Consider the following 15,651-nt stretch of genomic DNA (forward strand, 5'->3'; position numbering starts at 1 on the left):
GCCAGTTGCTCTTACAAGTCTGCAATATGGAGAGTACACCTGACACATTCTCATCTGCCGGTCTTCCTACTTCTATACAGTCCCTCCTTGATGAGTTCATTGACTTATTTCAAGCTCCAGACTGCTTACTGCCTTCTCGCCCCTGCAACCATTCAATTCCCCTTCTTCCTGGTTCCCGACCCTTCTACATCCATCCTTATCGTTATCCTCCAACACTTAAGGATGAGATTGAACGCCAAGTCCATGAGATGTTGTCACAAGGGCTTATCCAACCAAGTAGCAGCATGTTCTATTCACCAGTCCTCTTAGTGAAGAAGAAAGATCTCTCATATCGGTTCTGTGTTGATTTCCAGAAATTAAACTCTATGATTGTTAAGTCCAAGTATCCGGTTCCTGTCATTGATCATCTCCTAGACAAATTGACTCATGCCAGTTGGTTCACCAAACTTGATCTGCGAGCCGGATTCCACTAGATTTTGCTGCAGCCTAGAGACGAACACAAGACAGCATTCCAGACCCACTTGGGGCACTATGAGTTCTGTGTTATGGCTTTTGGATTGACCGGGGCACCAGGTACTTTTCAAGGGGCGATGAATTGCACACTAGCTCCTAGGTTGCGCAAATTTGTCCTCATCTTTTTCGATGACATCTTAATTTACAGCTGCACTCTGGCCGAGCACATCACTCATCTTTCCTAGGTGCTGTCTTGGCTTCGCCAGGATTCATGGAAACTGAAATTATCCAAGTGCTCCTTTGCTCAATGATCCGTCGCCTATCTCGGGCATGTGCTCAGCGCCGATGGCGTCGCTATAGACCCTTCTAAAGTGTAGGCTATCAAGGACTGGCCAAGACCTACAACAGTTCATGCCCTTCGCAGATTCTTGGGCCTTGCGGGTTACTACCGTAAATTCGTTCGGCATTTTGGCATCATTGCACAACCTTTGACTGAGCTTCTCAAGAAGGATGCACCCTTTGTTTGGACATCTTCACAGTAGGAGGCTTTTACTGCTCTTCAGTTCGCCTTGAGCACTGCTCCAGTCCTGGCGCTTCCTGACTTTCAGCGGCCTTTTCACATTGATACAGATGCTAGTGGGTTGGTATTGGCGCCATGCTTCACCAGGATGGGCATCCCATTGCCTTCATCAGTAAGACCTTATGCCCTCGTAACCATGGGTTGTCCGCTTATGAGAAGGAGTACCTGGCAATCCTCCTAGCAGTTGAGCACTGGCATCACTATCTCATCCAAGGTGAATTCTTCATCCACATTGACCACCGCAGTCTCACCCATCTCAATGAGCAACGTCTTCATACGGTCTGGCAACATAAAGTTTTTACCAAATTGCTAGGCTTGAGTTACAAGATTGTGTGTAAAAGGGGTTCAGATAACACCGTCGCTGATGCATTGTCGCGCAGAGATACTGAGGCAGTCTACATGGTAGTTTCTTCTTCTTCACCATAGTGGTTGTCCAACGTGGCCAGCTCTTATTCTGACAGCCCACTGGCTCAGGAGATTTTGTCTCAGCTGGTCGTTAATCCGGCTGCATTACCACATTATTTGCTAAGCAATGGAGTTATCTGTTACAAAGGTCGTATATGGCTGGGCCACAGTGAGCAACTCCTGACTCAAGTGCTCCAAGCTCTGCATTCCAGCCCACTCAGTGGTCACTCTAGCATACCAGTTACTTATCAGAAGTTGCGGCAGCTCTTCTTTTGGCCTGGCATGCATGCTGCCACAACACATTTTATCAGAGCTTGTGATATCTGTCAGCGCACCAAGCCTGACCGTTCTCGTTCTCCAGGATTACTTCAACCCCTCCCAATTCCTTCGGCCACCTAGGAAATCATCAGCATGGATTTCGTAGAAGGACTTCCACCTTCTGGCTCAGCCAATGCACTCCTGGTGGTGGTCGACAAGCTATCGAAGTTTGCTCATTTTATTCCTTTGCGTCATCCATTTACAGCAGCTACGGTGGCTCGCCTCTTCATGGATCATATCTATCGGCTTCATGGAATGCTGCTAGCCATCATATCGGATCATGACCGCATTTTTACAAGTGCCTTTTGGAAGACTCTTTTTAGCATTATGGGCACAACCTTGCGTATGAGTTCCGCTTATCACCCCCCAGGCGGACGGTCAGACGGAGCGTGTTAATCAGTGTCTTGAAACCTACCTCCGCTGCTTCGCCCACGCCTGTCCTTCCAGGTGGACTCAATGGATCGCCCTCGCTGAGTTCTGGTACAATTCTTCTCATCATTCCTCATTGGGTCGATCTCCATTCGAAGTACTGTATGGCTTTCCTCCTAGGCATTTTGGCCTTCGTCCTCCTACTGCCACACCTATTGCTGATCTCAATTCTTGGCTCGATGACCGGGTGCTGATGACATTATTGATTCAGCAACACCTTAGCTGGGCTCAGACCCGCATAAAGCGCCAGGCCGATAAGCACCGTTCTGAACGTTCTTTTGCTGTTGGTGATTGGGTCTTCTTGAAGGTTCAGCCTTATGTGCAGTCTTCACTTGCACATCGTGCTAATCAGAAGCTTGCCTTTCGGTTCTTTGGCCCATACCAGATCCTAGAGCGTATTGGTGCAGCAACTTATAAGCTGGCTCTTCCTTCTTCCTCATCCATCCATCCCGTCTTCCATGTATCACAGCTCAAGGTTTCTCATGGTAAGCTGCCGGTGTCTGATGCTCTTCCAGATGAGCTTGCCCAGTTTTAGGTGCCTCAGCGGATACTAGATCACCGCTAGACTCCGGGTGCTTCACCTGTGGAGGAGATCCTTGTGCAGTGGTCCCAAATGCCACCGTCGCTGGCTACCTGGGAGCCACTGGAGCACTTGAAGCAGCGTTTTCCAAGAAGCTCCAGCCTGGGGTCATGCCGGTTCCAAAGGAGGCAGGATTGTCAGCACTTCTTCTATGGCTCCGGTGATACAATATGATGAACCTTCCATGAATGAGCAGGCCCGGCCCGTCCACGAACGCCGGCCCAACGTCAGGCTGTTCGGCCCAGAATGGAGGGCTTAGACATATTAGTATAAGACTAGCGTATGAGAGGGGGAGGAGGGTAGACTGGAATGTAACGTGTTCATTACTGTTCAAGTACTCTTATGTTAAGCACTTCTCTGCTACTTCCTGCAAATTATATTCAGTACATCACAATTCTAGTCGAGTATTCCGGATTCCGTTCTTCTTCCTGAGCAAGTGATTCCCACTGCTAACACAGCGCTAAGATATTATTAGGCCAGCATGGTAGTTTTAGCCCACGTTATCTCCGCACGCCGGGAGAATCGGAAAGAGTCCGTCTTCCCGTCGGCCCAGCAGCGCTAAGATAAATGGGCCTTAGTGGAGTTTAATCCAAATAATATCAAGTTTACTTGGACCAATAAGTAGAATTGCCCTATTTTAGCTAAGATTGATATGATCTTTGTCACAACTGACTGAGAACAAGCTTTTCCTCTAGTTAGGGTGAAAGGTCTAGATAAGTTTCCTAGTGATCATAACTCTCTTCTTTTGGATACTGGAGATAATGTTTACTTTGGGAAAAAAACTTTTTCGTTTTGAGAAATGGTGGCTACAGAAGGAAAGTTTTAATAAGATGGTAGAAAAAGTTTGGGAACAACCTTGTCAGGCAACAAATAGCTTGGATGTCTGGCAGTTTAGGATTAGAACTCTTAGACGTATGGCTAGAGGCTGGGCTGCCAATGAAGTGGCTAGTATGAATAGAGGAAAAGTAGAATTAGCCTTAGAATATAACAATTTAGAAAAAGAGATGGAGTCAAGAGCCTTGACTGAACTAGAGTTAATTAGATTTAGGAAAGTAGCTAAGGATTTAGACAACATCTGGGCTTTAGAGGAGATTAAAGCAAAACAGAGATCTAGGGATAGAAACATTATAGAAGGGGATAGAAATACAGCTTACTTCCAAGCTGTTGCAAACCAAAGAAGTAAGAAAAAGAGAGTGGAAGTGCTAGAAGGTCCTAATGGTTTAGTAGAAGACCAGAAGGGGACGATGGATATTGCTGTTGACTTTTATAAAAAAACTTTTTGCTAAGGAAAATAGAATGAACATTAGATTAGCTGCTGACTTCTAGAGTAGAGAGGACTTGGTTACTGAAGAGGAGAATAATTTTCTCACAAGACCTTTTTCTGAAGAAGAAATCAAAGAAGTTGTTTTTAGTTGCTACTCTGATGGTGAACCAGGCCCAGATGGAATCTCTTTCATGTTCTATCAGAAGTACTGGGATATAGTTAAAAAAGATCTTTTAGCAATGTTTGATGATCTTCACCGGGGTAGGTTAGACTTGCATAGATTAAATTTTGCCATGATCACTTTGATTCCAAAAGAGGATGGATCAAGATCAATGAAGAAATTTAGGTCCATTAGTTTGATAGATTGTAGTTTTAAAATCTTTTCAAAAGCTTTAACTTTGAGATTGGGAAAGATTATTGATAGATTGATAGCTCCTCAGCAAAGTGCTTTCATACAGGGGCGTTATATCTTAGAAAGTGTGGTGGTTGCCCATGAAATAGTTCATGGTATAGAAAAAAGTGGGGAACCAGGGTGTATCATTAAATTAGATTATGAAAAAAACTTAAGATAGAATGAGCTGGGAGTTCCTTTTTGAGATCTTAGAATCTAGAGGTTTTAGTTCTTCTTGGATTCTGTGGATTGAGAGAATCATTAAACAAGGCTCTGTGGGAGTCATGTTAAATGTGGAGGAGAGTAAATTTTTTAAAACTGGTAAGGGCTTAAGGCAGGGAAATCCTTTATCTCCTCTGCTCTTTAACCTAGTAGGAGATGTGCCAACAAGAATGCTAGTTAAAGGTGAAAATAGGGGGTTTGATTAGAGGATTGGGTTCTGATCTCAGGGAGGGAGGTGTTATTTCTTTGCAATATGCAGACGACACAATACTGTTATCTGATGCTAATCTAGATCGTTTACTTGATCTTAAGGGGGTTTTAATGTGGTTTGAGCAGCTATCAGGGATGAGAGTTAACTTTCACAAAAGTGAGATAATTGCAATGAATCCGCCAGAAGAGGTAGCTCATGATATTTCTCACCTTTTTGCATGTCCCTTAGGAAGTTTTCTGATTAAATACTTAGGGGTTCCACTACACTATGACAATCTGAGGAGAGAAGATATACAGCCGTTAGTAGACAAAATGCTCAAAAGGATTGCTGGATGGAGGGGTAAACTCCTCTCTTATGCAGCAAGAGTGGTTTGATTAAGGCTTGTCTTACTAGTATACCAGTGTACCTCATGTCCTTTATCAAGTTTCCAAAGTGGGCCATTAAGATTCTCAATACACATTTAGCAAACTGTCTCTGGGATGATAATCCTGGAGGACATAAGATACATTTGGTAAATTGGGAGAGTGTGTCAATGATGAAGGATTTTGGTGGTCTGGGGATCCCTAACTTAAGAGATTTAAACATTTGTTGTTTAAATTCTTGGATTAAGAGATATAACATAGATAAGCATAAGTTGTGGAAGCAAGTCATAGATTCTAAGTATAATACAAATAGACCAAATCTCTTCTGTAGTAATACTACTGGGGCGTCACAATTTTTTAGAGGTCTTATGTGGGCCGCTTCTGCAGCTAAGATGGGGTTTAAGTGGAAAATAGGTGATGGAAAGAAAGTCAAGTTTTGGGAAGATAATTGGTTAGGTTCCACCAGCTTAGCTATTCAATTTTGGGATGTGTATGTGTTAGTACAGGAATAGGCTGGACTGTAGCTGAGCTTTGGGATGGTGTAGATTTGAAATGTACCTTTAGAAGAGGTTTTAATCAGAGATTGTATAACATGTGGCTAGAAATTATACAGTTGGCTTCAACCATCTCTTTCACCATGTTCGCTGGTTGGTTTCCAGGCTAATTTGGGCTGGCTGGTGCTAGTTTGTTGTGAGAGGAAAACACTGTTGGCTGGCTGAAACCAACAAACTAATGGGCTGTTTTACTGATGAGGAAGATACTTTAGTTTGGCAATTTAACTCATCTGGCATTTACTCCTCACAATCTCTATATAGAGTGATTAATTTTAGAGGCATAACACCAGTCCATGTTCTAGCAGTGTGGAATCTCAAAGTTCCACCTAGAGTTCATGTTGGGTTCATAAACCCAGGGTTCCTCATGGACTGACTTCCCAACAAAGGTTCAGCCCAACAGACAAACGTTGTAAGCAACGCGTAACTCATGGGTCGGCCAAACACCTAAATGACAGGCCAGAAGGACAATCCAATTTCAGACCAAAAGGCCTGGCCGAGGAGAAACGGCGCCCGCTTCCGACTCTAGCCCGCCTCTCCGACCGAAAGGCCTCATGAAGAAGGAACAGTGCTCGCTTCTGACACCGACCCACCTCTGGACGGCCTCTCCGACCGAAGGGCCTGGCCAAAACACCACTTCTGACTCCAACCCGCTTCTCCGACCAAGAATGTGTCGAACCCCTGCTTACAGCTCCTCTCCGACTGGCGTAATCAGAGCCAATTGGGACCAACCGACCAGGGACGCCCGCTCGGTAAGGACCAGGAAACGGATGGAGAAAGTAAAACAGGGCAGTCAAGTCAACTGCAATACCGAGGAACATAGCCTATACACCTGTAGAATAGTACCCTACGACCTCCCTGGCATAATAGAACCCAAGCAGTGTTGTAGGCGCCAACATTTCCCCTATAGTGTTGTGGGCACCATCAACTCCCATACTAAACAAATACGGTAAGGCTCCCCCCACATGTCTCTAGGCATCAATAGTATTGTGGGCGCCGTCATTTACCATACCAGGCGAATATGGTAAAACCCCCTACGTGTCTCTAGGCATCAATAGTATAGCAGACACCGACGTCTGCCATACCAGAAGAAGAAGACGCGACGTCCATGGGCCTCTAACATTAAATAGTATTGTGGGCGCCTACCATCATCTTGTACCCACTGACGTATGCAACAAGACTTAGTAGCATACGCACTCTCTCCCTCTCACTTGTAAGGCCATCCCCTTCATTTATAAAAGAGGACGCGCTCTCTCTCAAATAGATAGATCGATAAAGTTCACTAGCACATAACAACAGAATCACCAGGTTCAAACCACAAGCACACACTCAAACGCTTAGCACATAGTGGAGCTCCTGTCACTCTCGGTCCCTCTCACCAGAGTTCAACCGGACCTCTTGTACCCTTCATCTTTCTCCTCATCGTTTGTAACCCCACTGCAAACTTCGAGCACCTGGGCTCAGGAATAAAGTCATCGACCGACTCAAACTAGACATAGGACATGTTGCCTGAACTAGTATAAATCCTGTGTCATTGAGTGCTAGGCCACCTCTGATCACAACGTACAGCAAAACTATAAATATTTACATGCTGGTCACTTTCTACACCGACAGATGACGCCGTCCGTGGGGAAGACGCTGTACATTCAACACTTTTTGGTTATCGGATGGCTCACTTCTCCGCCACCTTCGCCATGGTAGGCTCAAGCGATACGACTCGCTTTGGCTCACTAGAGTTTCCCGCACTCCCACCGGTTGGGATGTGGGTTCCGCCCATCTTTGAGCCGTCCTAGGCCTTCCTCTTTGGAAGCCTAGACTTCATCACCGACCGGCTCGGTGTACTACACCTCCATGAGGAGGCACTCATTCCGGCGCCCGTCAGAGGGGCACCCTCCATCGGCTCTGGGACGCATGATGACTTCAACGATGAGGCGCCTGCGCTTTATTCCAAGCAAACTCTCTACTCAAACCCCACTGTGAGTAATGTGCATACTATTATTTACTCTCTATTCACTATCTCCTACTGATTATCCGGAGGGACTGTACTGTCCGCACCACAAACACCGTACGACCTATTCCCCTATGGCCTCGCGTCTCTCGCGGACGTGTGCGCTCGGGGGCTCCGAAGGATGCTGGCGTCGCTCCCTCTCACATCCGAATTCGTGGAAATGGCGAGCTATGCTCCCACCACTTTCCACGAACTCCTGGATGATGAGGTTGAGAGCGACAGCTCTAGCATCGACAACGTGGCGCCTAGCCACCGTCCGTCCCTGGAGTGCGCTATGGCGGATGCTCCGGGGTAGCCGCAGGTGGCTGTGGAGTCTGTGCAGACTCACACCCTCTGGACCCGCATGCAGGGGCCCTCACGCTTGCACAAGAGCACACCGAGGAGCTACGACGACGGCGGCAGAACTAGCCGCCACCTACGCCGGCGCGCTCGGTGCAGCACGTTGCGCCCCAGGCGCATGACCCGGTGGGCGGCACCCGGGGTCGCGCCCGCTAGGTCCAACATGACATCATGAATGAGGGGAATGACCCCCCATAGTTCGTTCGGGCTAGCCAGAACATCGCTGCTGCGGCAATGCTTCTGTGCGGCGTTCCCGAGCCCATCGATCCATAGGAGCGGGCGGTCTACTGGAACCTCTAGGCGCTGGTAGAAACCGTCGCCGTTCAATAGGTGGAAAGCTCTGCATTATGACTCCGACATGTGCCCTCTCTCCCCACTGGGGGAATGGGAATGCACCAGATGGATCGCTCCATCCGCTCACCGCTACAGCCGCCGAGCGCGGCTCAGGAGGCAGCGGCTGCGCCACGGTCCGACCTGGTGCCTACTCCACGCCGACCACCGGTACATGAATGGCCTGGTCCACACCAAGATGCTCGCAGCGTCATTAGCAGCTGGCATCAGGCCTGGCATGATGATGACATCCACCGGGCGGCGATGAGGGCAGGCGGCATGGGTCCCGGCTAAACCATCAAAGGGAGCGATGAAACGCGCCCCAGGCATGGTCACTGGCCAGACGACCGAAGTCCCAGTCCTGAGGGTCCGGGACCACGGGCTCTTGGCCAGCGTATCTAGAGAGCGCCGTTCCCACAGCGCTTCCGAGCGCCCACCAACATCGCCAAGCACACCGGGGAGACGAACCCTGGTATTTGGCTTGAAAATTTCTAGCCCACCTACCGAGCCAGAGGGGTGGATGATGACCTTTTCATCATCCAATATCTCCCCATCTGCGTGGGGGAATATGTTCAGGCGTGGCTCAAATTCCTCCTACATGACAACATCTGTGACTGGGTGGACCTCAAGAGCGTCTTCGTCGGAAATTTCCAGGGGACGTATGTCCGCCCTAGTAACTCCTAGGACCTCAAGAGCTGCCAGCAGGAGCCCAGCGAGTCCCTATAGGACTACATCCGTAGGTTCTCCCAATGATGCAACTCCCTCCCTGATGTCATCGACGCGGACGTCATCAGCACATTCCTCTCTAGGATGACCTGCCAGTCCCTAATCCACAAGCTTGGCTACCTGAAGCCCCGTTCCACCCATGACCTGCTCGTCGTCGCCACTAACCACACCTCTAGCGAGGAGACAGTCAGAGCGGTCTTCAACGAAGGCCGAGACATGGGCAAGGACAAGCACATGGATCAAGACGAGGGCCTCTCCACATAGAGGGGCAAGAAGAACAAAAAGGATCGGCACCGACCGGATAACACCACGTTGGTCGCCACAGCTGATCGCACGGGCAAGCAGCCCCAGCAGGGCCTATCTGACCACTTCAACAACCTCATGGATAGCCCATGCACCAACCATACCTACCCCATCAAACACCTCTACAAGGACTGCGAGCTCCTCAAATGTTTCCTCTGATAGGCCGATGGGCTAAAAGAGGGAGACGACAAAGAGGTAGCAGCCAAGAAAGGAGGCGCGGTGGGCAAGGATGGAGATGGCTTCCCTGACACCGAGGAATGCATCATGATCTTCGGTGGATCCGACGCCATGTGGTCCAAACACCAGCACAAGGTGCACTGTAGGGAGGCATGCGTCGCCGAGACGGTCGTCCCCTCCTTCCTTAGCTGGTCGGAATCTCTAATCACCTTCGATCAGAGGGACCATCCCTCCCACATTGTGAGACTGGGATGCTACCCGCTCGTCGTCGATCCCATCATCCGCAAGAAGTGCCTCACCAAGGTGCTAATGGACAGAGGCAGTGGCCTCAACATCCTCTACGTCGACACCCTCAACGCCATGCGCATCCCGTGGTTGGAACTCTGCCTAGTGGGCTCTCCCTTCCATGGGGTGATCCTGGGAGCGCAGGCATACCCACTCGGACAGATTGACCTACCCGTCATGTTTGGCAACTGAGCCAACTTCCGCTCGGAGGTCCTCACATTCGAAGTGGTGGACTTCCCAGGGTCCTACCACGCCATCTTGGGGTGGCCATGCTACGCCAAATTCATGGCAATCCCCAACTACACCTATCTCAAGCTGAAGATGCCAGGACCAAACGGCATCATCACCATGAGCAGCGCCTTCTCGCACTCCTTCACATGCGACCATGAGCATTTTGAGCTCACCACCATGGTCATCAACTCATCTGAGCTCCTGTGGCTTGGGGAGTCGTCGACCCCAGTAGTCCCAGACTGCAACAAGCCAACCTCCTCGATGGCCTTCTGCCCGCTCGAGGAAACCAAGACGATGGGAATCGACCCCACCGACCCAACCAAGACGGTGCGGATCAGGACCCAGCTCTCGGCCAAATAGGAATATGAGCTCATCGACTTCTTGTTTGCCAATCGTGATGTCTTTGCATGGAAGCCATCTAACATGCCAGGCATATCGTGGGACATCACCGAGCATGCACTGTGCCTCATCCTGGGCTCGAAGCCCGCTAAGCAACGCCTGCGCCGCTTCGACGACGAGAGGCGCAGGGCCATAGGCGAAGAGATTGCCAAACTCCTGGCAGCCAGATTCATCAGAGAGGTATTCCACTCTGATAGGCTCGCCAATCCTGTTCTTGTTAAAAAGAAGACCAAAAAATGAAGAATGTGCGTTGATTATACTAGGCTCAACAAAGCGTGTCCAAAGGATCACTTTCCTTTGCCGCGCATAGACCAGATAGTCAACTCCACCTCGAGTTGTGAGATCCTTTCCTTTCTGGATGCCTACTTGGGCTATCACCAGATCATGATAAAAGGATCTGATCAGCACACAACCTTGTTCATCACCCTGTATGGTTCGTACTGCTACGTAACCATACCTTTCGGTCTAAAGAACGCTAGCGCCACCTACCAAAGGTGCATGTAGCAATGCTTCACTGACCAAATCAACCCGCTCGATCAGCCTGGTCAAGCCGAGCGGCCAAAACCAACAATCGTCGTCTATGTTGATGCAATAGTGGTCAAAACGGCTCAAGCTTGCGACCTAATCGCAAACTTGGCCGCAACATTCGTGAACCTTCAAAGGTTCAACATCAGATTAAATTCCGAGAAATGTGTTTTCGGGGTTCCAAAGGGAAAGCTACTAGGATACATTATGTCCGAGAGTGGCATCGATGCCAACCCCGAAAAGATCATGGCCATTTCCAACATGGGCCCTATACACAATGTCGAAGGCGTGCAAAGGCTCACCAACTGTCTGGTTGCCCTGAGATGATTCATCTCCTGGCTCAGCGAACGGGGGATGCCACTCTACAAGCTCCTCAAAAAGACGGATGCCTTCGTCTAGACTGAGGAAGCTCAACAGGCTCTGGAAAGCCTCAAAGCACCCCTGATGTTGGCGCCAATCCTCGTCGCTCCTGAACGGGGAGAACCCCTCCTCCTCTAAGTCACGGCAAGCAACCATGTGGTAAGTGCTGCCCTGGTCATCGAAAGGGAGGAGCCAGGACACCACCTTAAGGTCCAGCAGCCCGTGTACTTCATCGGGGAGGTACTCACCGACCCCAAGGTCTGGTACCCCTAGGTGCAGAAACTCCTATACGTCATGCTGATGGTGACACGAAAGCTCCTACACTACTTCACCGACCACAAAGTCACGGTCGTCACTTCATACCCGCTTGGGGACATCATCCATAACTGCAACGCCGTGGGACGGATATCCAAGTGGGCACTCGAACTCATGGGCCATGACATCAGGTATATCCCCCATACCGCTATTAAATCTCAGGCTCTCAGGGATTTTGTCGCCGAATGGATGGAGGTGCAGCTACCGACCCCGGACGTCACCCACGAGTACTGGATAATGTACTTTGATGGGTCCATGATGATGCCCCGCTCAGGGGCTAGAGTGGTTCTGATCTCCCTAGATGGGAGTAGGCTCCGCTATGCCATCCGCCTCCATTTCTCGGCCTCAAACAACGATGCGGAATATGAGGCCCTCATCAACGGGCTACGCATCGCCATTGAGCTCGGCGCTACGTGACTCTACGTCCACGGTGACTCGGAGCTGGTCGTTGACCAAGTCATGAAGGAGTCTTCCTACAAAAGTCTCCTCATAGCAGCATACTGCCAGGAGGTGCGCAAGCTCGTGGACAAATTCTAGGGGATCGAGCTATATCACGTCCCCCAAAAGGACAATGACGCCGTCGATTTTCTCACAAAATTGGTTGCCAAGCGAGATCCGTCTCCAAGCGGGATCTTCATCAATGATCTCCATGAGCCATCCACCCACGTCCTGGAAGGTCCGATCTAGACACACCCTAATGCCAAGCCGATGCCCGGGGGCTCTGACCCCGATGCCAAGTCGGTGCTCGGGGGCTCTGACCCCGGTGCCTCTATGACGACGTCACCTGCTGACGTCGCCGTATTGGCACTCGATCAAACCGACTGGCGAGCACCGCTACTCACCTACCTCCTCGAGGAGGTTCTTTCGCTCGAAAGGACTAAAGCCCAATGGATCGCTCGATGCGCCAAGACCTTCGTCGTGCTCAGTGATGAACTCTACAAACAGAGTCCACCGGGGGTGCTCATGAAGTGCATCCCCACCAACCAGGAGAAGCAGCTCCTCCTCGAGGTCCATGCTGGGATTTGTGGACATCATGTGGCCTTGAGGTCGCTGGTCGAAAAAGCCTTTCGCTAAGGTTTTTACTGACCCACCGCACTATGAGATGTAGAGGAGGTCGTCCGCAGGTGTGAGGGATGCCAATTCTTTGCTCAGTAAACTCATTTGCCGGCACAGGAGCTTCAAACCATCCCCATCAATTGCCTATTCATGGTCTAGGGCCTCAACATGGTAGGACCCCTCAAAAAGGGCCTGGGCGGCTTTACTCACCTGCTCGTAGCAGTCGACAAGTTCACCAAGTGGATAGAGGCCAAACCCATCACCAACATCCACTCGGAAGAGGCGGTCAAATTCTTCCTCGACATCATCTACCGGTTCGGCATTCCTAACTACATCATCACTGACCACTAGACTAACTTCACTGGATAGAAGTTCCTGGACTTTAGTGATGGATACAGCATCAGGATCGACTAGGCCTCGGTCAGACACCCACGTACTAACGGTCCGATCGAGCGTGCCAATGGCATGGTCCTCTAAGGACTTAAGCCACGCATCTTCGACCGACTCAACAAGTAAGCTGGGCGATGGGTTGTAGAGGTCCCAGCGATCCTTTGGAGCCTGAGAATGACCCTAAACCGATCCGTAGGGTTCACACCCTTCTTCCTAGCCTACGGAGCTGAAGCAGTGCTGCCCTCTGACCTCGACCACGGCGCCCTAAGATTGAAGGCTTTCGACCATGACTAAGCCACGAAGGCTCAGCAAGACGTAGTCGACCTGCCCGAGGAGGCCTATGAGACGACCATCATCCGCTCTGCTTGCTACCAGCAAACTCTCCATAGGTACCATGAAAGGAAAATCAAGGGGAGGATCCTTGAAGTTGGTGATCTCATGCTCCAGAGGACCCAATCAACGAAGGAAAAACACAAACTCTCTCCACCATGGGAAGGACCCTATACGGTGACCGAAGTGATCCGACCAGGCGCCTATCGACTAAAGGACGACAACGGCAACATTCTCACCAACACTTGGAACATTGAACAGCTACGTCGTTTTCCCCTAAATTTGGTCTTACCGCTTTTATTCAACACTTGCTCCTGTAAAGCACCCCAGCCCGAACACTTTTAGCCCAGGTCGCTCAGGGGCTCCATGAGGGTATAATACTAAATACTACCTCTCTTTTTACTATCACATGGTAAAAACTTCGTCCCTGAACGAAAGCGCATTCCATTCCTTTTATTACCCTATGTGACTTTGTTCTTACTCCCAACCGAACGCACCTCGCCACGACCTACGGTTACGAGCAGCCGAGCCCCACGGGCCATGGCCAGGTTCTTAAAAGCTACAGCCTACGGAATGAATGGGTAGGTGCGAAAAAGAAAGAATAAAAACAAAAGCTATGCTAGGATAAAAAACAAGGAACAGATAGTGATTCTATCACAAAAACAGAACTGATGTATTCATTGATACAAAAATTGTTCACACGGGGGCTCACCCACGAACTCAACGATTACAGTTTTTGACTACTTCTACTCCAAATACTATTGTGGCCGCTCGACGGGATCGACTGACACCAAAGGAGACGCCACGACACACGCCGCCGGACATAACCACCGCCGCAAGGGCCCTACCCGGTTCTGCTCCCTCAACTTTGGCAAGCGCAATGGGTACCACAAGGGAGTCGCCCGGTTCTGCTCCCTCGACTTCGGTGAGTGCAACGGATACCTCAAGGGTGTCGCAACCATAGTTGCTTAGCAGAAGAGCATGGAGCTCCTGACCTTCTCATGTAGTCAAGGCAGCTCCTAGGTAGGGACGCTGCCCGCCAAGGTATGGCTACCATGGCTGGAAGATATCTCATCAAACTTTATGAACTGGCCAAACTGAGCAGCCGCAAGGGCAAAACCTCCCACCAGCGTAGTCCCAAGCGTCTTCCTCTCCGACAAGGCTCGCCTAAAGAAGACTCGCTGGAAGGCGTCCACGTACGACTTCATACCGATGAAAGCCTCGCAGATGGTGACAAAGCCGGTGACATACGGCACCCTCTAGTGCACCACCTCCTTTGGTGGAACCAGCCCCTTCTCGGCGAAGGCGGCCAGCACCATCTCATCTACATTGGGGGACCTCCAACTCGACATCATGCTCTAGAATCACGAACGGGTCTGTGAGTTTTTTTCTTCTCCCTTCCCCTATTTAAAGAAAAGGCGGAGCAGTTGAGGAAAGGCAAAAGGATTGGGGCAAGAAACCCTCTCCCATCCCCCATTCAATGCGAATGGGAAACAACAGGACGCACCCTGACCGATGGGACACACACTGACCGACGGAACGATGCCTGGTCAGACGGGACATGGCCTGGGTATGGCCCACCACTACCACTTGACTGGTCACGAGAAACAAAGCACCACCATGCGCAGGCGGCTCTCCACCTTCCCAGGCGGGACTTGAAAAACCCAAAAAACGGGATCTCCGCCAGGAGAGACCATCGAGCTTCCTAAGTCAATCGAACGGCTCAGGAAAATGCCGAGAGATAGGTAAGGAGCAAAGGGACACCCCATGTAGGCCATGCCGACTTTGTCATGAACGACGAGCATGGATCCTAGTTGGACATTTCCGATTGGAGCTCGTCAAACCCCGTCACTCAGGTCATCAAGGTAACATTACCGACCCCCGCTCTTTTTTTATAATCATTCATACATTCATACACACATTCATTCCATACACCCGCGTCCCCTAGGCGATTCTACCTCGAATCACCTGGGGGCTCGGGGGCTAAAGCATTGCGTATGCAGTCAAATGCATCACAACGCTCCGTGTTGCGTCATAAAGCGGCAGTTGCCTCATTCAACATGAGCAACGACTGACCGGGGTTCGAAGGCCAGCCCACGAAGGGCTCGAGG

Source organism: Miscanthus floridulus, chromosome 8, assembly GCF_019320115.1.
Source record: "Miscanthus floridulus cultivar M001 chromosome 8, ASM1932011v1, whole genome shotgun sequence".
Taxonomy (NCBI): domain Eukaryota; kingdom Viridiplantae; phylum Streptophyta; class Magnoliopsida; order Poales; family Poaceae; genus Miscanthus; species Miscanthus floridulus.